At 46.1% G+C, this 22,011-nt stretch overlaps 1 pseudogene; it reads right to left on the reverse strand.

The window, feature by feature from the left end:
* The window catches only part of LOC139789126 (haloacid dehalogenase-like hydrolase domain-containing protein 2), a 28,749-nt pseudogene extending 24,975 nt beyond the window's left edge, over nucleotides 1-3,774 (reverse strand).
* Between the last annotated feature and the right edge of the window lie 18,237 nt (nucleotides 3,775-22,011).

Below are 22,011 nucleotides of genomic sequence, written 5' to 3' on the forward strand. Positions count from 1 at the left end.
GGGTATACTCATCCTTGGTCTCCAGTTCTTTCAGTTTCTTCATCAGTTCCCTGAGTTGCTTGTCTCCGAGTCCCAGTTCTTTCCTTGGTTGTTGCTCTATAGCAGGCACTGATGGTGTTGACAGGTGAAGCAGAGGATTAATTGATGGCAACTGTGGTCAAGAAGATAAATCAGGCATCGGAGGTGGAGAGGAAGGCAGCGGTGGCAGAGTGTTCGGGAGCCGTGGCAGGCGGGCAGGAGGGGGGGGCCTGCATTCCAAGGTTCCTCGCCTGTGTTCTCCGGCTTCTCTCCCTTTGGGTCCTCCAACGATTCTGGTGGTGTTTTCGGTCGCTTTTCGTTTTGCTTCTCAGTCCCATTTTTGCTTTTCATCCGACCCCCCAGGGTCAAATGGCACAGTTGGCTGAGCTTGAATCAGTATAGTCCCTTCAGGTGCTGGTGGGGGTATTTTAGGTGTCTCAAATAACTGTTTAGAGGTCAAGTCCATATTTTGAGCATTCATCGGTATTGGTAGATCAGGCGTTAAGGCAGCAAACGCTGAGGCTGCTGCTCTTTCACTTTCCATCTCTTTTAAGGTTTCTCTAATCAATTTCCAGAGTGTCGCTAAGCGTCCTGCCTCCTTATCTCCATCGCTAATTTTATCCCATAGGGCAGTACCTATGGCTTCCCAAGTAGGTAACTCAAAAACGGTACCCATCGAGGGGATCAAGTCTCTATCCTGTGCCCATTTCAGTAATTCACGTAAGGTCCTGCCTTCGTATGATAAACCTCTCTTAGAGAGAATACATTGGAGGAGCTTAACTACTGCCTCTTCTTCTTTAGAGAGTGTAGACCCCATCTCCTCCCCAGCCGCTCACTTTTTCCTGTCGAGATTCTTCAATTCTGAGGTACCTCTTTCGTTCCGTAGCCGGGCACCAGCTACATAGACCACTGGGACAGCAGTCTCCTTTCGACTGGCTTCTCCGCTCCTGCCGCACCGTTCCTTCAGTCGGCTTTCTCGCTACCCTCTCATCCCAGCTGTCTTCATCGCTCCTGGAAGCAACAGCGAGAGGGTCCCTGTTCAGGTGCCAAATGTGGGAAAAATCCACGGAGGCTTAAAGGACGACACGCAGTCACCAATATGGTTAAAGTGAAGTCGTTTATTAAGAGTGGACACTCGCTTTATATAGAGCCTTTGTTTATATAACGATATCTTGCAGGTGGCTATATCTTGGACACAAATTCTGTTCTCACAGAACTTCTGCTGGCTTCCTCATTATCCTGTTATTTCTTCTTTTCTACTGCCAGCTCCCTTATCTTTTTCCCATAACTCAACTTTCAGTAACCTTGTAACTGGGCCTCAAAGCCTCCAGCTTTCTAAAACAGTCAGGATTACTCATATGCCTGTTTTTCTTCCAGACAGTTTCCCAACAGGAGTTGGCAGCAGAAAAGAAGAATAACAGGATGGGAAAGCATCTCATAGACAATACATAAAGAGTTGTATTTAACTAGTTAGATAGTGCCCTGTGGCATATGAAGAATGTGCTGTACCAATCAGCAATATGCTTATGTTATCAGCCTGACTGTGTATAAAAGGGCTACTGCTGTTCTCAATAAACGGCAATACTTTGATTACATTAATATGCATGTTGTCCACTGATCTCCCGCAAATAGCAAGTTTGAAAAGCCCTTTAATTCAAACCAGACAATAAACACACAAGCCCATCAGCAGCATCCTGAACCAAAATAAAGAAACAAAAGAAACTTATTACTATATCAATATACTTAACTCCATGTGCTGGGTGAATTTTACAGGTTTATTTAGAGCTGCAGGATGCTCTCAGAGCCCCTGCCACCTGGGTGACAATTTTATGTCTGCTCTTGCAGCCATTTATCCCTTTCATGAGGAGCACCAACATCACATAAAACCACATTATAGCCCTACACTAACAGTACGTGCTACCAAACAATCAAATAATTTTAAGTGACAATTTCAATAGTGCTTCCTTTAATTATTCCCCCACCATCTCTTTCCCTGTTTGTTGCTATAGAAACAACCACTGGCATCAGGACTGCATGGAGAACATCAGAATAAAGTTGGTCAGCCCTGCACCTGCCACTTCTTTCTCTTTTTTGTCAGATACACTGACCCTTCCCAAGTATGAATGGGGAAAAAAAGCCCCCTGGTTGCTAATAAAAATAATTTTTTTTACTTTTTTTTTTCCTATGGACCTGAATACTGAGAAGTAACACTAAAAATGGAATCTATCCACTTGTTCCCTAAGCAAGCTGCATGCCAAGCAACCTGGCACAAGTTCTCCCTGCAGCATGAAACACCAGCCAGAGAAGATCCAGTGAAGAGATCAGTAATGAATGAGCACCCAACACTTTAGTTTTACTTCCCTGCAATGTTACATCTTTAGATTATAATTTTCACAAAATTATTTGTGAAAAGAAATGCCAAGTTTCCTAACCCTTCTCTCTTTTCCTCTGAGCAAAAGTCTAGTTTTATAAAAACCTAAGCATCCAAGACAACTTCAGGAAAAATGTCTCATCCTTAATTCAGCCCTGTTCCTCCACCTTGATTAATTCTTACTGTCCCAGAACCTTAAGGTATCCTCCCTCACACACTATGAGAGTGTTCATCACTTTCTCTTTTTCTTCATCCACTGCAAGATGTCTTCTCCAGAAAAAGTCTGTCAGAACACAGTACAAAGATCCCTGGAGTTGTATAGCCTAGTTGTTGCCAGTAACTCAAACAGATTAAGTAATTTTATTATGCCTTAGTTTCTTTAGGCACCTTCCAGTAGAAGAGAAAGTGGTACTTAACTGTTCTGTTTATTAATATATTTAAACTCCCACAAAAGTTGGGCTGTACTACCAAATGTTTTTCACACTTAAAAATGGCTGAGGTTGTTTACCAAGCAGAAACTTTAAATATCATAGAGCAAAGCCTTGGCTGAGAGACAAAGTGAGATGAGAAGTTTGCAATGGATACCTTGCTCACCAGGCCAAGTGATTCTGTTATTTCACTTCAGGGCACCACAGGCCTAAGGGCTCAGACATAAAATCAGGTGCCTGTAAATAAAAGAAGCACTGAGGAACAGCTCAGCTGAAATAACTTAGGTGTAGATGGGCTAATTCAAAGAATCATGGTTTGGAAGGGACCTTAAAGATCATCCAGTTCCAACCCCTTTCCATGGGTAGGGACACCTCCCACCAGCCCAGGTTGCTCCAAGCCCTATCCAACCTGACCTGAGACACTGCCAGGGATGGGGCAGCCACAGCTTCTCTGGGAAACCTGGGACAGGGGCTCAGCACCCTCAAATTAAAGAATTTCTTCCTAATGTCTACCCTAGTTCAGGTGAATTTCACCATTTTCCATTTTGGTTGAGGCTACCATCCCACATGAGTTAGAAAAATTCTGAATATTGTCCATTTTTATCTAGAAAAGACACAGGGACCAACTTAAGAGAGCTGCCAGGGGATTGGGTGATAGATGACAACACTTCAACACCTGATTCCTCTCAGTATTAATACAGCTGTAAATAAAAGCAGAATTTCACCATGCATTTGCTTACTCACAAAAGCTTAAAAAAGCAGAAGCTTCAGGCCTGTTTACTCAGCGAAGCCTCTTTGTGCAACCAGGACTGCCAAAACTTATCCAGAGGACAGGGAAAAAGGTCGCTTGCCTTTTAAGAGCTTCCTGTGAGACCAGCACAGCTGAGTCTCCAATGTGAAGTGTGCCATTGAGATCTACCAAGACTGCTTTCAGCACACCCCAAGCTGCCATCCTGCCTTCCCCAGGGAAATGGCAAATAAATGAAACAACAAAAAAAATGGTTAGCAGACAATGGATAATAAAAATAAGGAACTCAGTTAAGCGCCTCGTTTGTGCCAAGCCCGGTATTACTCAGAACATTACTCACAGTATTAAATGGGCCCCTTCAGACAGAGAGATAAAAGGCAGTGTTTAAAAAAAAAAAAAAAAAAGCGTAATTGATGGGTGTAGAGAGAACCACAAGTCCCCAGGTGTTGCTGATAATGAACTGGGAGCTTAGGCCCAGCTGTGCCCAATAATTAGGGCCTGCCCCAGCCGGAAATGGGCGGGGCTGAAGGGCAAAATAAAAGGCATGCTCCCAGAAGCAGGAAGGGAGAAGAGATGAAGATGCCTGAGGAGAGGGATGGCAAGAGGTCTCTGGAGAAGAACCGTGTCCCTGTGAGAGAGAAGGCTCCCTGCAACAGATGGGGTGATATTTTCTCCAAGACTCTGGATGAGGAAATCAGGTGCTGTTTGTTTTTTTTAAGAAAAAGAAAAAAAAAAAATTCTCTAAACAACCAAGACTGCGGGGAAGACGATCATTAGGTTTGGGATTGCTGGTTCAAGACCTCAGCAAGCACATTTGCGCAAGTCCCATCAAAACCAAAAAAATGTGAAAATTCAATTTCAAGTAAAAATAAATACAATAACATGAAGCACTGATCCAGCGCTCCGACTATAAAGCTCAAAATTCTCTGTAAAAAAAGTGAGTACAGTTATTTTTGAAAGTGAGGTTTAGGGTGATTCAGCCCATGAGGTAACTCAGGTGTCCTCTTACTCCTAGGTTACCCAGCGTGGATTTAGTCTAGAAGTTCTCAGGCACTAAGGCTATTCAAAGGGTCACTCCCTCCTCTTTCAAAGGGAACAGTCACGCAGTTTTTCTACAGTTTTTCTACACTTTTAAAAAACAGGCAGAGCAGTCACCACCATTCCTAGATCCTGCCTTAATACATTTAATTTTCTCTCAGGACAGTTTTGTATTTGCAGAAAACTCCATCAGTGATCAAGATCTGAGGTACAAGGCACATGCTCAGAGATTCCACTTTCATTATTCCTACTGGTTCCCTGCAATAAGAAAGAAATCCCAACCTTCTAGTATGGCTGTGGCTACACAGGCCAAGGTTAAGTGCCTATGATACAGAACTGGTAGCAAAATTCCTCAGGGAGCTTCATCAATTGCATGGGAAAAGAAGGCACCAGGTTTCTAAGACATCTCTGAATAAAATACTGTGGAAAAGACCTTTGAGATCATTGGACCTCACTGCTGAGCAAACCGTGTCCCTGAGCACCACATCTACACGGCTTTCGAACACCTCCTGGGTCTTTATGTACTGTATGTACTCCTTATCTGTGTTTATCACCCTAGTGTTGCCCGTAGTCAAGACACAAACCAACAGAGTGTCAGTTTATGCGGTGCTTTATTCGGGGCCCGGGAAACCTGAGGACTAGCGTCCCAAGTCAGGATTCCAACGATCCTCGTTTTCGGTTCAGCTTTTATACCCTTTTACAATGAAGCCTTCGTGCGGAATTTCAGTTGCAAAACAGTTACATACATCATGCAGATAACAATAGAGAGACATCCACAAACCACAAATCTCTCATACTTTTTCAGCTTAAGATATTGTTTTAACTGTCTCCCACCACCAACCCCCCTTACATGCGTAATAACCCTTATCTTCAATGTCAGTTTACTTTTCTTCATGTTCTGTATGCTTGACTAATCCCCTTTGATAAGCTGTTCCCCTCTTCCCAGCACATTCCTTGTTGATAAACTGTTCCCCTCTTCTCAGCACATTAGCACATCCCTTGCTAGTTTCCAAGAGCCGCTACCAGGGCCTGTTTTTCTGTCCTACTTGACCAGTCCAAACCTTAGCATAACTACTTCTAAATTTCTTTTTCTTTCGCTACTTGCAACAAGTCCCCCCTTTTGAGCATCCTTCGATCTTCTTTCGCAAGGATGCTCAACCTCTCAAGCTGCTGGTTTCTTGTCAGGAGGGTGGGGTGAGTTGTCTTGTGGGAGGATCACCTCTCTTCGGGTTATGGCCTTCATGACCCTCCGAGTGTGTCGGCCTTCCTTTGCAATCATTCCTAAAAGACACTTGTATACTACTAAAGCAACCATAATGATTATAATTATCATGATTCCATATTGTACAATTGATGATATCCAACCAGAGACCTGGATCCCCAGGGAGCTGAATATTGCTCCAACCCAATTATGTTCTGCCTCTCTTTGAACATCGTGGACCCTGCCCTCAATTTGTTCCAATTGACTAATATCCTTTTCTACCTTCTGAGTGACATTTGGGATGTGTACACAACAATGCTCACCCTTATCGTGCAGATACCCACAGACACCATGCTCTTTTAGTAATATCATGTCCAATGCCATTCTATTTTGTATGGTCATCCTAGTTGTGGCCTGTAGCTGTAAATTCAGGTCCTTAAATCCTTTCTTCGTTACTGCTGCCAACCTTTCGGTCTGTCCCAATAATCTGAACAACATTTCCCGATTCTGATAAGTGGAAATTGGTGTAAACAAAGATTCCAGTACCCACTCAAATTTGACCCCTGAAGAGGGTTCATGCCACCCATCTTCTTTATCCAATCCTACAGCATCCAGGTCTTTACTAATATCTCTTCTCTGTCTCTTTCGTATCTCTTTTGACGTTAACTTTGATTGTTTCCAAAATGGACACAGGGTCGGTACACCCAAGGTAATTTGCATGGTTAGCCCATCTAAGGGTAGGTGAGATGTCCATTGGCCATGTCCCAAGACCCATACCAAATTCCCAGGACTGCGAACCGTTGTGTGCCTGCAATCTATAGGTTCCATCCCTTGTCTCATACTTATGGTATGATTATATCCCCTACATTCACATCCCCACTTCAATGCCATCTTTACTGGTACTAGTCCTATTTGATCTTCCGGAGTGTCACATGTAAATACTTCTGTACAATTCCATTCCTCCGTTTGGGCTTGAAACTGTCTGGAGGAGGTAGATGTAATAGGGGCCTTATAATATGACTGTTTTCTATTCCCTGACCATTGAATGCACCATTGTACTTTCCCGAGATAAGTGTAATATTCTAAGATACTGGGTCCCCACAAGGTCTTCCAATCTTTCCATATGTCCTGACTCTGAGTAATATTTTGACAGCTCATCTCATTTCGTGTGGTAAGAGTCCTTACCGGAACTTTGTTACGTGCTTCATCCACCAGGAAGTTGATTAGACATCTCCTCGTATTTTGAATCCAACCATAATAATTAGGCTTCAACTTACAATCAGCTTCGGTCATTACTCGAATAGTCATACATAAGTCCTTCCATGCCTCTATTGTCTTAGGGACAAACCGGCATGTCCAGGAAGCATTCCTCAATGACTCCGGCATTTCAGTCACAGGTATTATTCCCCATGGTATGGGTTCACCTGCTGCCCGGGGTAATGGTAAACAAGCTGTGATTTCTGTTACATTTTGCATGAGACCGAAATCTCTGATTAGTCCCACTACCAAATTTTCTTGGCCTCTGCCCTTGGTCAATTCTCCGACGTCAGTAACCTGTCGCGTCACCCTCCTCTCTCTCTCCACATAAGATGTATTTATTGTAAGAAACTGCACATCCCCATAATCAAAACTGTCCCGTACCTGCACTAAGCAAGTATACTTCCCTTCGTTTTTCCGGGTCACATTGGGTATCTGCAGGATAGTTGCTCCTTCCTGGCGTGGCTCATCCCAAGCTGTCTTTACCCCCTCCGTAATCAGTTCATCCTCCGTAACCCATTTCCACCTCACGATAATTTCGGCGGATCCAGTTCCCTGGTCATCAGTAAACAAACAGGTCAGATTAACATCAGATCCCTCAGGTCTCAACAGATAAGATTCCGGTACATTAACTTTTACAAAGGTTTCTGTTAACACAATCAAGCTTAGGAAAATCAGTATCCCTAAGATTTGCTTCTGAACACCATCCTTGTTGGAGACAAAGGCTCTACCGACCATTGCATAGGGACCTTCTTGACCCTGGTGTAGTGAATCCAGTTGTCGATCCCGTCGACCTTGACAGCCGTGTAGGTGGTCATGACCACCTGGTGAGGACCGTCCCATGTCTCCTTCAGTGGTTCCACTGACCAGTTCCGTATGTAGACTTGGTCTCCTGGAAGGATGTCGTGGGCCGGATTTTCCAGGGGTAGGGGTCGATTCCACTGCAACGCTCCTCTGAGTGCTGTAAGAGTCTTATTCAGAGACAACACATAATTTAATATCATCTGATCTCCCACCAAATGAGGGTCCCCCTGGTAGGTAGCAGCATGGTAGGGTTTGCCATACAAAATTTCGTACGGACTTACCCCTATCCTTTCCCTTGGTTTGATCCTAACCCTTAACAGAGCTAAAAGCAATGCCTGTGGCCACTGGATTTTTGCTTCTTGGCAAATTTTCTTAATTTGGTTTTTCAGTGTTTGGTTCATCCGCTCTACCTTACCACTTGATTGGGGCCTCCAGGGCGTGTGCAGATTCCAAATTATTCCTAACGTTACAGAAATCTCCTGCACAATCCCTGCAGTGAAATGAGGACCCCTGTCGGATGATAGCCCTAACGGCACCCCAAATCTAGGGATGATTTCTTCCAGAAGTGTTTTTACCACTTCTTTTGCCTGATTGGTCCTGCAAGGGAAAGCTTCTGGCCATCCCGAGAATGTGCACACATACGCCAGCAGGTATTTGTATGTTTGGGCTTTTGGTAACTCAGAAAAATCTATCTGCCAATAATCTCCTGGTTGGGGACCTACCTGCAACTTACCCATTTGAACCTGCCTCCTCACCACTGGGTTGTTTTTGATACACACCGGACACATTGCATTTACCCTTTTTGCCAATGTTAACATCTGGTTTGAGAATATTTTGTTTTTCAAAAATCTTACCATTGCCTCTGCACCCCAGTGACACTTATTATGTTCTGTTTCCAATACTGTCTTCATGATCCTTACCGGTAAGATCACCTGTCCTGTTGGGGTCACATACCAACCCTTGATGTTCTTTCATGCCTGCAACATCTGAGCCAGCTTCTCGTCCTCTAGTGAGTAATGTGGTTTGTCTTCCATGTGTGCAGCGGCAGGGTTGCTCCGGGCCGGTATCAAAGCTAATTGAGTCCATACTTCTCTGGTGGCCTGCTTTGCCACTTGGTCTGCTCGTTGATTTCCCTGGAACTCTTTCCCTGGTTCATTCCGATGTCCTTTGACGTGCATCACCGCAACTGCCGATGGTTTATAAATTGCTTCCAGTAACATGATTACCTCTTCCCTGTGTTTGATTGACGACCCCTGCGAATTAAGAAGTCCCCGCTCCTTCCACAGAGCCCCATGCACATGTACCACTCCAAATGCATATTTGGAGTCAGTCCATATGTTGACTCTCTTCCCTTGGCTCAGCTCCAGGGCCCTTACCATAGCCCAGATTTCTGCCTTCTGCGCTGACGTGCCCGGGGGCAATGCTTTTGCTTCCACTATCTGCTGCAAGGTGACCACTGCATACCCTGCATACCTGATACCACTTTCCACAAAGCTGGACCCGTCCGTGAACAGTTCCCAATCAGGGTCCGGCAGTGGCTCATCTTTCAGGTCCTTCCGGCTGGCGTACACTTGTTCGATTACCTCCACGCAGTCATGTTCCAGTTCTCCTTCTTCCTGGGTGGACCTGAGAAACTCTGCTGGGTTAAGGTGATTTGTTATTTTCAGTTCCACATCATCCTGTTCCCTCAGTTGGGCCTGGTATTGGAGCATCCTGCTTGATGAGAGCCAATGACCCCCCTTTTGTTCTAATACTGTTATGACCATGTGGGGTACATAAACTGTCATGTGCTTGCCCAATGTTAGCTTGCGTGCTTCCTGGATCAGGATTACTGTGGCAGCCACTGCTCTTAGGCATCCTGGCTATCCCCCACTTACTGAGTCCAATTGTTTGGAAAAGTACCCAACCGGCCTTTTCCAAGATCCCAATTTTTGAGTGAGCACCCCCAAAGCTAACTTCTGTCTTTCATGTACATACAGTTGGAAGTCCTTGGTTAAATCCGGCAAGCCCAGGGCAGGTGCTTCCTTGAGGGCCTGTTTTAATTCCTGGAACGCTTTATCTTCCGTGGGTCCCCACTTAAGTCTCGGTTCCTTCACAGCCTCATACAGTGGTTTGGCTGTCAGCCCAAAGTTGGGGATCCACAGTCTACACCAGCCAATCATTCCTAGAAAAGATCTTAATTCCTGGTTATTGCGGGGTACTGGAATTGCACATATGGCTTGAATGCGATTTACTCCCAAACGACGAACTCCCTGTGAAATTTCACATCCTAAATAAATGACCTTTTGTTTGACCAGCTGTGCCTTTTCTCTGGATACCCGGTATCCAGCCTGTGCTAACATATTCAGCAATGCAATGGTTAACTTGAGGCAGAGACCCTGTTCTGCGGTACCCAGGAAAATATCATCCACATACTGCAACACCACATAAGAGAAAGGCGAATCTTTTACCTGGGTGGTCTTCCATTCCTCAAGTTCCTTGGCCAGCTGGTTACCGAATATAGTGGGCGAGGATTTAAATCCTTGGGGAAGCCTGGTCCATGTGAGTTGGCGCTTCCGTCCCGTATCGGGGTTTTCCCCCTCGAATGCAAAGATGTTCCTGCTTTCAGGTGCCAGGGGTATGCAGAAGAAGGCATTCTTTAAATCAGTTACTGTAAACCACTGAAATTTCTCAGAAACAGATGTTAACAATGTGTACGGATTTGCCACTACAGGATGTATATCTTTGGTGATAGAGTTGATTGCCCTTAGGTCTTGTACTAACCTGTAATTGCCATTAGGCTTTTTGAAAGCAAGTCTCTCCCGAGCAGAGACTCTGGGCTGTTTGCCATATACAGAAATTGATGATCAAATTCCTTTCCCCCAAATTTTATATCGAGTGGCTGCAGGAATGTCCTTTCTTCAATCTCCCCAGATACCCCAACAACCAACACCGTAGAGTCACTTAGAGGTCCCTTTAATTTATTCATTGCCGAGTAACTAGCCCCTGTATCTATCCTGAATTCCATCGGTTCCCCTTCGACTTCCGAGATGACTTTTGAGCGACACCTTGTGGATTTCCCGTGAACGGATTCAATCCGCTTCCTACCCCGTTGCCGGGATTCGCTCCATTGCCTGGGAAGCCTCCCCTCATCGGGGCTCCCTGATTAAGTGGGCACTCATTTTTCCAGGTTAGGTCCGCATCCCCCTGTACCCTGGTTCCCAAAACCCCCAAAGCCTCTACCCATTGCAGCACCACCTCTCCCCCTGCCGCAACCGCGACCTCTATTATTTCCATTGTTTCCACCCGCCGCTTGCTGCAAGACCGCCAGCATGCTTGCCTGCTGTTTCTTTGTTGTCTCCTTTTCCCTATTATTATTATATACCTTCCATGCAACCTCCAATAACTTTTCCAAATTCCGTGTGTCTTCTCCCTCTAACTTCTGCAACTTTTTCCTAATATCCTCCTGAGACTGACCCATAAAAATCAATGCCAGCTGCAATCTACCCGATTCAACCTCCACATCCAAATCTGTGTACCTCCGCGCTGTTTCTTTTAGCCTTTCTAAAAATGCCGATGGGGATTCCCCCCCCTTATCCTGTCTCACAGAATACAACTTAGACCAATTCATCGTTTTTGGAATCCCCTCACGGACCCCTTCTACCAGTAAATCCTGGTAGTTTTTTTAACGCTCTGTATCCCGCCGATGAATTGGGATTCCATTCGGGGTCCTCCCTTGGTACCAAATCATTTACCGAACCTTGTGCTACCTGCATTCTAATCAATTCCCTTGCCCAATTTGTCATCGCCCTAAACACCATCTCCTTTTCTGTAGAATCCATAATAGTGTCTAGCAACACCTGCAAATCATTCCAATCAGGATTCTGAGTCTTTATTACCATTTTCACAACCTGAGCCACTTTCTCAGGATTTTCCCTATACGCCCCCGCCAATTGCTTCCATATCATCAAATCGTTCAGCGAAAAAGGAACCTTTATCATCACCTTCCCTCCATCCGCTCCTACTGCCTCGCAGCGGAGCCATTAACTGAGGCTGCGACAAACCGCCTTCTCTCCCCAGCCTCCCTCTCCGAGCCTGCTCCGCAAGCGGCGTTCTCGGCTGATCAACCCAATCCTCCTGCCCTACCTCCTCCTTGGGTGAGAAAGGAAGAGGGGCTCTAACCGGATTTACCGGGGGAGCCTCAGGGGGTGGGAGCGGCGGCGCACTTGGGAGAACCAACAAAGACACATCCTCCTCCTCCTCCGAGAACCGTATTTTACGCTCTTTACAACCAGCGCATTTATCACTTTCTACTTCCATGGTTTTTAACATCAACAATCCACAAGCCTTTTGCCACTCAGGTTTTCCTTTTAGATAATAGAACAAATCCAAATACTGTATTTCATCCCATTTCTCATTTTCCCGCAAGAAACTCATCATAGGACTTAATATTTCAGGAGTTATTGTACCATTCCGTGGCCACTGCATTCCCCCCGTTTCATATTCAGGCCACACATGATTACAATAATCAATCAAAGTCTTCCTCCGCAACTCCTGCCCTAAATTACCCTCTTTCCAATGTTTTAACAGACAACCGAGAGGCGAATCCTCAGGAACATCCTTTTCGTCACAAAACAGAGCTCTAAAACTTTTAATCAGTAGCATGCTGACACCCGTACTCGCGCACTCACACACACAAAACACTGACACTCACACACAAAACCAATATACGGCCGATTACCAAATCCCTATACCAAATACCAAATACCAAATACCAAACTTGCCTATACTCGTCGCCGTGAGTGGCAAGTGCTGGATCTGCACAGCTTTCTACTTGCCGTGTCTTACGACCAGCGCCTAGGCTTCCAAACAACCAACCCTTATACCAAATACCAAACTTGCCTATACTCTTCGCCGCGAGTGGCAAGTGCTGGATCCGCACAGCTTTCTACTTGCTGTGTCTTACGACCAGCGCCTAGGCTTCCAAACAACCAACCCTTATACCAACCAACCTATAAGGAATAAAGCACCTTCGGGCTTACCTTATGGTCGTCCGTCGGGCGCGGGGTCGGGCACGGGTTGATGTCTCCTCCAGGAATCACCTGGTGCCGGCTTGGAGTGGATCAGCACATGAACCGCCCCAGCCGCTCCCGGAGTCCCATCTGGGTCGCCAGAAAACTGTTGCCCGTAGTCAAGACACTAACCAACAGAGTGTCAGTTTATGCGGTGCTTTATTCGGGGCCCGGGAAACCTGAGGACTAGCGTCCCAAGTCAGGATTCCAACGATCCTCGTTTTCGGTTCAGCTTTTATACCCTTTTACAATGAAGCCTTCGTGCGGAATTTCAGTTGCAAAACAGTTACATACATCATGCAGATAACAATAGAGAGACATCCACAAACCACAAATCTCTCATACTTTTTCAGCTTAAGATATTGTTTTAACTGTCTCCCACCACCAACCCCCCTTACATGCGTAATAACCCTTATCTTCAATGTCAGTTTACTTTTCTTCATGTTCTGTATGCTTGACTAATCCCCTTTGATAAGCTGTTCCCCTCTTCCCAGCACATTCCTTGTTGATAAACTGTTCCCCTCTTCTCAGCACATTAGCACATCCCTTGCTAGTTTCCAAGAGCCGCTACCAGGGCCTGTTTTTCTGTCCTACTTGACCAGTCCAAACCTTAGCATAACTACTTCTAAATTTCTTTTTCTTTCGCTACTTGCAACACTAGGAACTCCATATCTATGTTTATATCACTATGTACTTCATATCTATGTTTATGTCATTCTATAATAACACAAAAGTGCAAAAATAAAATATGTTTATACAGGTGAAGTTGGCTGCCCAGGGAAATGGTGGAGTCACCATCCCTGAGGATAAAAAAAAACCAACATGTAGATAAGGGACTTCAGGGCATGTTTTAGTGAGCATATACATATATATTCACAAATTATTATAAAATTTTTCTTTGAGGGGTGTATGTTGACAGTTGGACTTGCTGATCTTCAGAGGTCTTTTCCAAATGTGACAGTTCTGTGATTGCATCAGGATGGGATTGGAGTGTTTTGCACAGGGATCAAGGAACAGAATGAGCAAGCAGAGTTGAGTCCCAAGGTTCAGAATGAACCCCTTTGCTTTCTAAACTCTCCTCAGAGAGGAGTCCAGATGCAGCTGGGACCCAGACTCCTAGACCCAGACTTGATCAAAGTTTCATGGCTAAAGGGGTTTAGCTGGAGGGATTTCAGCATAGGGCTTTAACACCTAATTATGGGCTGGTGTGATTTGGAACAGTAGCAATTTGAGGTTGATTGACACCATCTTAACAACAGAATTAGGTTATGTGATTTCCTAGCAATACACTAAATTGTAAACTTAGAGATATTTGAATTAAGCCTATGTTAAGATGGTGTAGAATCCCAAAGAGAATATTTGTCTCAAAACAGCTGCCCTGACAAAGTGGACACTGTGCTTGGGTGGAGGCCTCATTCGATAAGCCATCTGGACTCTGTTCTCTCAAGGGGAGTCCCTCATTTGGGTAACCACCCTGATAAGCAGGGCCCTATTCTCGCAAGAGTAGCCCCTCCTTTAGTTGCTATCCCCATAAGCTGAACACTGGCCTGGCAAGGGGAGCTCTGTTTGATGGCCACCCTTGTTGGGATAAGAGAAAGTGAAAGTAAAAGAAGTATATTCTGAATCTGATTATATTAGATTTGATTATTTTAGAATTAGAGGTAGAAGAAAATAGGAATGTGGAAACATGTAAAAGTTTTACCTTATAAAGAATGGTACTTTGTTAGGAGTAGAAAACCATGTAGTGGTTACCTTGTTAGGAGTAGAAAACCATGTATTCAAGATTTATTGGTACCTTGTTAGGAGTAGAAAACCATGTATTCAAGATAAGGATGGGACTGTGCATACCAGAGTAAGTCGAGATAAGAGAAAGCTGGCAGTAAAAAATCACGTTAATCACATTAGAAGTTGCCCAACACCAGTTGGACGTTATCCAAGAGAAAGAGGTGAAAAGGACACAGTGAGGAAGACATCTTACTTCATCAGAGGAAGACTATTTACTTCATCTTGACGACCACCGGACAACCACCAGAGGGAACCATGTAAGCGCAAAAGGACTGATGTCGTAACCCATCGATGAAGTAATCTACACATGAATATATATTAAGAGATGTAATCTGTTGAATATGCAATTAGATTGTGGAACTTTCAGGGATAAATTGTGGCCGAATTGTAACGGTCTTTGGAATCAGATTTGGGTGCGTACCCCTGGTTCCCGGGGCCTTGAAATAAAGCACCACATATAACCTCTCCCGAGTGGTTATGTGTTTGTCTCCATGCTATCACCCTGACAGGCAGGACACTGTCCTTATTTGATAAGGGACAGGGGCAGGCAAGATGCACCCTGCAGAGGCAGAGTGACATCTTGTATGTGCCCCGGGTAAAGCCACTGGAGAGGGTGCATGAGCAGAAATAAGAGTTATTGCTTTGTCATCCCATCTGGAGGGGTCCAAGCGACCACCTGGCTTTGCAAGATATGCCAAAGCTCCCCCCCCCCCCCCCAAAATGGTGGGGTCAGACTGCATAAAAGAGGCACACTTGAAACGCTGGATGCGCGCTTGCCATCCAAGGACCTGAACTTCCTACTAAGATCATTGCTGGATCCAAGGGTGGTGATATCTTCTCTATCTCTTCATCTTTACTTCTCTCTCTCTCTCTCTCTCTGTTTCTAACCTTATCTCAGCACATGAGGGTAACATAGTTTCTAACTTTAAGTTTTACTACCTCTAGCTTTGTTTTGTTAGTTGTAACCTGTTCTGATGACAACTTTCTTAAGTTTTGCTAAATTGTAATCCATTGCTTTAAAATACCTTTCTTTATAATTCTGCTAGTTGTAATCTCACATGCTTTATAATCAATCTCACTCACTTTTACGTAAAGTTGTGTTTTATACAAACCTCCTGGGTAATAACCTTACTCCTGAGTACCATGCAGAGAATACCTGAACTTAATCTCGCCAAATGGGTTGTTAAAAGAGATTAATTAGAGGAGGAGGAGGATTGGGCCCAGCTGCACCCAGGCTCCTCTCTGAGGGAGTTTAGAAAGCAAGGGGCTCCAGTCCGAATCTTCCTGAGTTGACCCCCACTCTGGGAAACCCTACCTGTGTCCACTCCGTGGGACGTGATATTTTGTTTGGCCCCTGCACCTGGGGAGCCGTGCTCACTTTGTGAGATGTGACAGTGCCGTACCCACCTTGTGGGGTGTGACAGATGCCAATAAATTTTGGTACCTAGTGGTCTTTGAATGACCTCTTTGAATGCCTCTCCTCTGGACACCTTCCAGGAGCTCTGTGTCCTTCTGATGCTGGGGACTCCAGAACTGGAACCAGCACTGCAGGTGGGGTCTCAGCAGAGCAGAGGGGGAAAATCCCCTCCCTCTGTGCTTCTGTTGATGCAGCCCAGGATATGGTTGGCTTTCTGAGCTCTAAGCACACATTGATGGCTCATGTTGAGCTTCTGGGCCATCACCACTCCCAAGTCCTCCTCAGGGCTGTCTTTCTCCTCCCAACCCGTATTTGTGTATGGGACTGCCTTACCAAAACATACTCTTATATTCCTGCCTAATGCAACACTTGTTATACAAAAAACAACGGGATAAACCTGGCTAGAAAGAAAAAATTGTGTTTGTGCAGACAACACAGCTTGAAGAAATGTTTTAGAACCGTAGAGCTTAGTTTTCCTAAGCAGATAACAGAGCTCCACCTGCTGGGGTTAAGGGTATAATGTTTATTTAGAGTTCCAGCGGTAGATCCGCATTTCACAAATGGGGTTCTCTAATCAGAGCTGTGGTACTTGGCTGATGATTTTCAAGAGCATCGAAGATTTTCCTCACTGGTCTCATGGCTGCTTCCTTGCACACCAATTTTATGTCTGAGCCGGAGTACCCCTCTGTTTCCTGAGAGGGGATCAGGATGGTACATGACAGCTTAAAGGTTTACAAACTGGACAGGAACAGCATTTCCAACAGCAACCTGACCTTCATCAGCAACAGTGTGACCAGCAGGAGCAGGGCAGGGATTGTCCCCCTGTGAGGCTGCACCTGGAATCCTGGGCTCAGTTCTGGGCCCCTCAGGACAAGAAGGACATTGAGGGGTTGGAGTGTGTCCAGAGAAGGGCAATGGAGCTGGGGAAGGGTCTGGAGCAGGAGTCTGCCCAGGAGCAGCTGAGGGACCTGGGGGTGTTGATCCTTGAGCAAAGGAGGCTGAGGGGAGACCTTCTGGCTCTCTGCAACCCCCTGAGAGGAGGTTGGAGCCAGGGGGTGGGTATCAGTCTTTTCTTCCAAGGAAGAAGAGATGGGACAAGAGGAATTGACCTGGAGGTTTAGATTGGAGCTTGGGAACAATTTCTCCCTGGAAAGGGTTGTCAGGGCCTGGCCCAGGCTGCCCAGGGCAGGGGTGGAGTCTCCATCCCTGGAGGGCTTTCAAAGCTGTGGAGATGTGGTGCTGAGGGCCATGGGACAGTGGTGGCTTTGGCAGTGTTGGGTTAATGGTTGGACCTGATGATCTTCAGTCTTTTCCAACTAAAATGATTCTATGATGATATAAATGATGATGAGAGAGTTGGCAGAAGAGCTCGCCAAGCCTCTCTCTATCATCTACCAGAAGTCCTGGCTCACTGGGGACATCCCAGATGACTGGAAGTTGGCCAATGTCACGCCAATCCACAAGAAGGGCCGGAAGGAAGACCCGGGAAACTACAGGCCTGTCAGCCTGACCTCAGTGCCTGGCAGGGTTATGGAACAGATCATCATGGGGGCAATCACACAGCACCTGCAGGATGGACAGGGGATCAGACCCAGCCAGCACGGGTTTACGAAGGGCAGGTCCTGTCTGACCAACCTGATCTCCTTTTATGATCAGGTGACCCGCCTGGTGGATGAGGGGAAGGCTGTGGATGTGGTCTATCTGGACTTCAGCAAGGCCTTCGACACTGTCTCCCACAGCATCCTCCTGAGAAAGCTGGCTGCCCACAGCTTGGACAAGCGTACTCTGCACTGGGTTAAGAATTGGCTGGAGGGCCGGGCCCAGAGAGTGGTGCTGAATGGGGCTGCTTCCAGTTGGCGGCCGGTCACCAGCGGTGTCCCCCAGGGATCAGTACTGGGCCCAGTCCTGTTCAATATCTTCATTGATGACTTGGATGAGGGGATTGAGTCCATCATCAGCAAATTCGCAGACGACACCAAGCTGGGGAGAAGTGTTGATCAGCTGGAAGGCAGGAGGATTCTGCAGAGGGACCTGGACAGACTGGAGAGATGGGCTGACTCCAATGGGATGAGCTTCAACAAGGCCAAGTGCCGGGTCCTGCACTTTGGCCACAACAACCCCATGCAGCGCTACAGACTGGGGACAGAGTGGTTGGAGAGCAGCCAGGCAGAAAGGGACCTGGGAGTCTGGATTGACAGGAAGCTGAACATGAGCCAGCAGTGTGCCCAGGTGGCCAAGAAGGCCAATGGCATCCTGGCATGTATCAGAAACAGCGTCACCAGCAGGTCCAAGGAGGTGATTCTGCCCCTGTACTCAGCCCTGGTAAGGCCACACCTTGAGTACTGTGTTCATTTCTGGGCCCCTCAGTTCAAGAAGGATATTGAGGTCCTCGAACAGGTCCAAAGGAGGGCAACCAAGCTGGTGAAGGGACTCGAACACCGATCCTATGAGGAGAGGCTGAGGGAGCTGGGGCTGTTCAGCCTGGAGAAGAGGAGGCTCAGGGGAGACCTCATTGCTCTCTACAACTACCTGAAAGGAGGATGGAGCCAGGCGGGGGTTGGTCTCTTTTCCCAGGCAACTCTCAGTAAGACAAGAGGGCATGGTCTTAAATTGTGCCGGGGGAAGTTCAGATTGGATATTAGAAAGAATTTTTTCACGGAAAGGGTGATCAGATATTGGAACGGGCTGCCTGGGGAGGTGGTGGACTCGTCGTCCCTGGAGACATTTAAAAAGCGACTCGATATGGCACTCAGTGCCATAGTCTAGTGACTGTGGCGGTAGTTGTTCAAGGGTTGGACTCGATGATCTCTGAGGTCCCTTTCAACCCAGCCTATTCTATGATTCTATGAAAACATTTGTAAAGTCTTTTCCTGCCTGAAATGCACGTATACATAAATGCAGATACACTCACACATATTTTCATGTGTACCCTCCCCTTGACACTGTGTTGCTTGCTCTTGTTTTGAATGCCCACAGTGCCTTGCAGGAGGTGGGAAAATAAGGGGCATCTTCTTTCTAAAGGATAATTTTCTATAGGTCAAATAAAACCTGCCCTTCTCTGTCTGTGCTTGGCTTTCCTGTTAACAGAAGATCTGTTTCCTTATTAGCACTTGTGAAAGACAAACTGAGCAGTGCCATATCTGACTTTAAATAGGGGACAACTGAGTAAGTGTAAGATATTTTCAAAGAATTCAGGATGTGACAAGGGCTAAATGAAGAAGCCCTGGGTATCAGGTCAATCTCTGCACTGTCTAAATGCTCTTTTCACCTGCAGCAGTGGAGCTGTGACAAACCTTCCCTACACAACTGTTCATCACCTCAATGAATTAAAAGTGCTCCCAGGCTGGTGAGAAGAATGATAAAATAAAGCCTTGCTAGAAGTCTCCCTGTATTTAAGGCTGAAAAATTGGCAAAACAGAGAGGATCAGAATGCATCATTTTGTGAGCTGAGCTGTGTGGTTTCCACAGCCAGGTACATATATGTGAAATGCTCAGCTCTGTGTCTTGGTCTCCCTTTAGCTGGAGTCCCAAGCTGAGGCTTGCCCTAGCTGTGTTATGTCCCAACCCTCTTCTTTGGACCTCTTCTGCCACAGTGTAATGCCACCAGTGTTGGTGATGTATCACAGAATTGTTCTGACTGGAAAAGACCTTTAAGATCAATGAGTCCAACCATAACCTAACTCTACCAGATGTTAACCTAACTCCACAAAGTCCAGTGCTTAAACCATGTTTCCAAGCACCACATCTATATGGATTTCAACACCTCCAGGGACGGTGATTCAACCACCTCTGGGAAGTGTTTAGTTACCCTTTCAGTGAAGAAGTTTCTTCTAACATTCAATCTCAACCTCCTCTGGAACAACCTGAGGCCGTTCCTCTTGTCCCATCACTTGTTCCTTGGAAGCAGAGCCCGATCCCCCCTGGCTCCAACTTCTTCTCAGGGGGTTGCAGAGAGCCAGAAGGTCTCCCCTCAGCCTCCTTTGCTCCAGGATCAACACCCCCAGGTCCCTCAGCTGCTCCTGGGCAGACTTCTGCTCCAGACCCTTCCCCGGCTCCGTTGCCCTTCTCTGGACACACTCCAACCCCTCAATGTCCTTCTTGTCCTGAGGGGCCCAGAACTGAGCCCAGGATTCCAGGTGCAGCCTCACAGGGGGACAATCCCTGCCCTGCTCCTGCTGCCCACACAGTGCCAGGATGCATGTCCCTCTTTACTGTTCTCACCCTGCAAGACCTCAGGCATGGAGTGGCCACTGTCCCTGCAGTGTTGTCTCGCCTGGCTCAGCAAGCTGTAGTCCAGATCTGTTCTCAGCTCCACTCCTCCACTGTTGCTCAGAGGGGGCAGTCAGTGCTGGACCATCACCCGCTGTGCCTCTTTATTTGGCAGGTCCACCAAAATCCTCTTTTCCAACTGCCTCAGCATGGCAGAATCCCACTCCCTGCAAGCAAAAGGGAAGAAGAACTCTCTCTTCCTGCCTCATTGCAGAGACCTGGTGTGGACAGCAAGCCTGGCTGCAGGCACTGACATTTTAGAATCCCACCTGTAACTGGCATCCTTGTTTTGACCAAAAAAAAAAAGGGATTAATTTCCCATGTATTCCCATTCAGTGTGTTAGTGTTTTGCTGGGTTGTGACAAAGAGGCTTCACAGTAACCACCAGAAGCTGTAGCTATGTTCTTCCCTGGCTCTGATACTCTTCTGCAGGATGTCCATCAGTAACAACCTTTCCTTTTTGCCCTTTCCTGTTAAAATTGCCTGTCTGGGGCTCTGCCAGGACTAATTAATTGCTGCTTTGTAAGGACGGATGTTTAGTAGGTACAAAACACAGCCTGAAGGCCTTGGATGCCAGGGCCATGTTTATGGCAGAACAAGATGTTGATCTGAGACTGCTCTCGTAATACAAATTATAAATAAGACAGCCCCAAAGAGTTATCCTTTGAGATATCCTTAAGAGAGTATCCTTATAAAAAGAAGAAGGATCACATGAAGAATGGACAGGCTGGATTTGTCAATGAGCCAAAAACCTGTCAACATCAGCACAGATAAAGGTGTTTTGTGAAAAGGAGAGGAGAGGAGAGAAAGGAAAAGGGAAGGGAAGGAAAGGAAAAGGGGAGGTAAACCACAAAAATAATGGGAACTACTCTTCATTTTTACTTGCTTGTGGTGCACAAAGGAAACCTGGAAAAAAAAGGGATGTTTCTACCTGTTCCTTTCTCAACACATTTCATCACCATCTAGAAATAGCCCTTATTGCCAGTACCACTGATCCAGTCAACCATCAGGAGCCCAGGTAACTCCAGCTCCTCTAAGACATGCATCCAACAAGTTCATTTTAATTTAGTTTTTTCCCCCAAGTGCTCAGTTGTTTGCATCTAAGGGTAACACAATGGATACAAATTCCCACTCCAGTTAATCCTCATGGAAAGGGAACAAGTCTACAAGTACTCCAGTCATCCACACAGTTTTCAAGAAGTACAATATATTGTACTACTATGCTACAATATATTTACTCTTAGGAGTCTAGTGCCTTCCAGGAGCTTCTCTGAGCTATTATCCTTCCAAGTGCTGTAGCAGTCTTTCTCTACTGGCCCCATTCAGTCAGAGACTTGTTATTTCAGTTGAAAATATATTGCAGCCCTCACACCTGCCAGGAAACTCTCATCAAGGGGAAACTCACTCCACTGTGTCTTGTGCAGAGAGAAAAGTGGGAGCCCTGAGCACTGTTGCCACCCTTGTTGGCTAAGCCAGCTCTTGGAGGTCTGCACCCCTGATCTGGGACTGTAGGAACACTGAAATAAACCTGCTTCTACCTTTCCTGATTCCCTGGGTGAAATCCTTTCACCAGCAAAGTCAACATTCAAGAACCACTGCTTGTATAAAACTCTTCTTTAATTCA

The sequence above is a fragment of the Heliangelus exortis genome, chromosome W (assembly GCF_036169615.1).
Source record: "Heliangelus exortis chromosome W, bHelExo1.hap1, whole genome shotgun sequence".
Taxonomy (NCBI): domain Eukaryota; kingdom Metazoa; phylum Chordata; class Aves; order Apodiformes; family Trochilidae; genus Heliangelus; species Heliangelus exortis.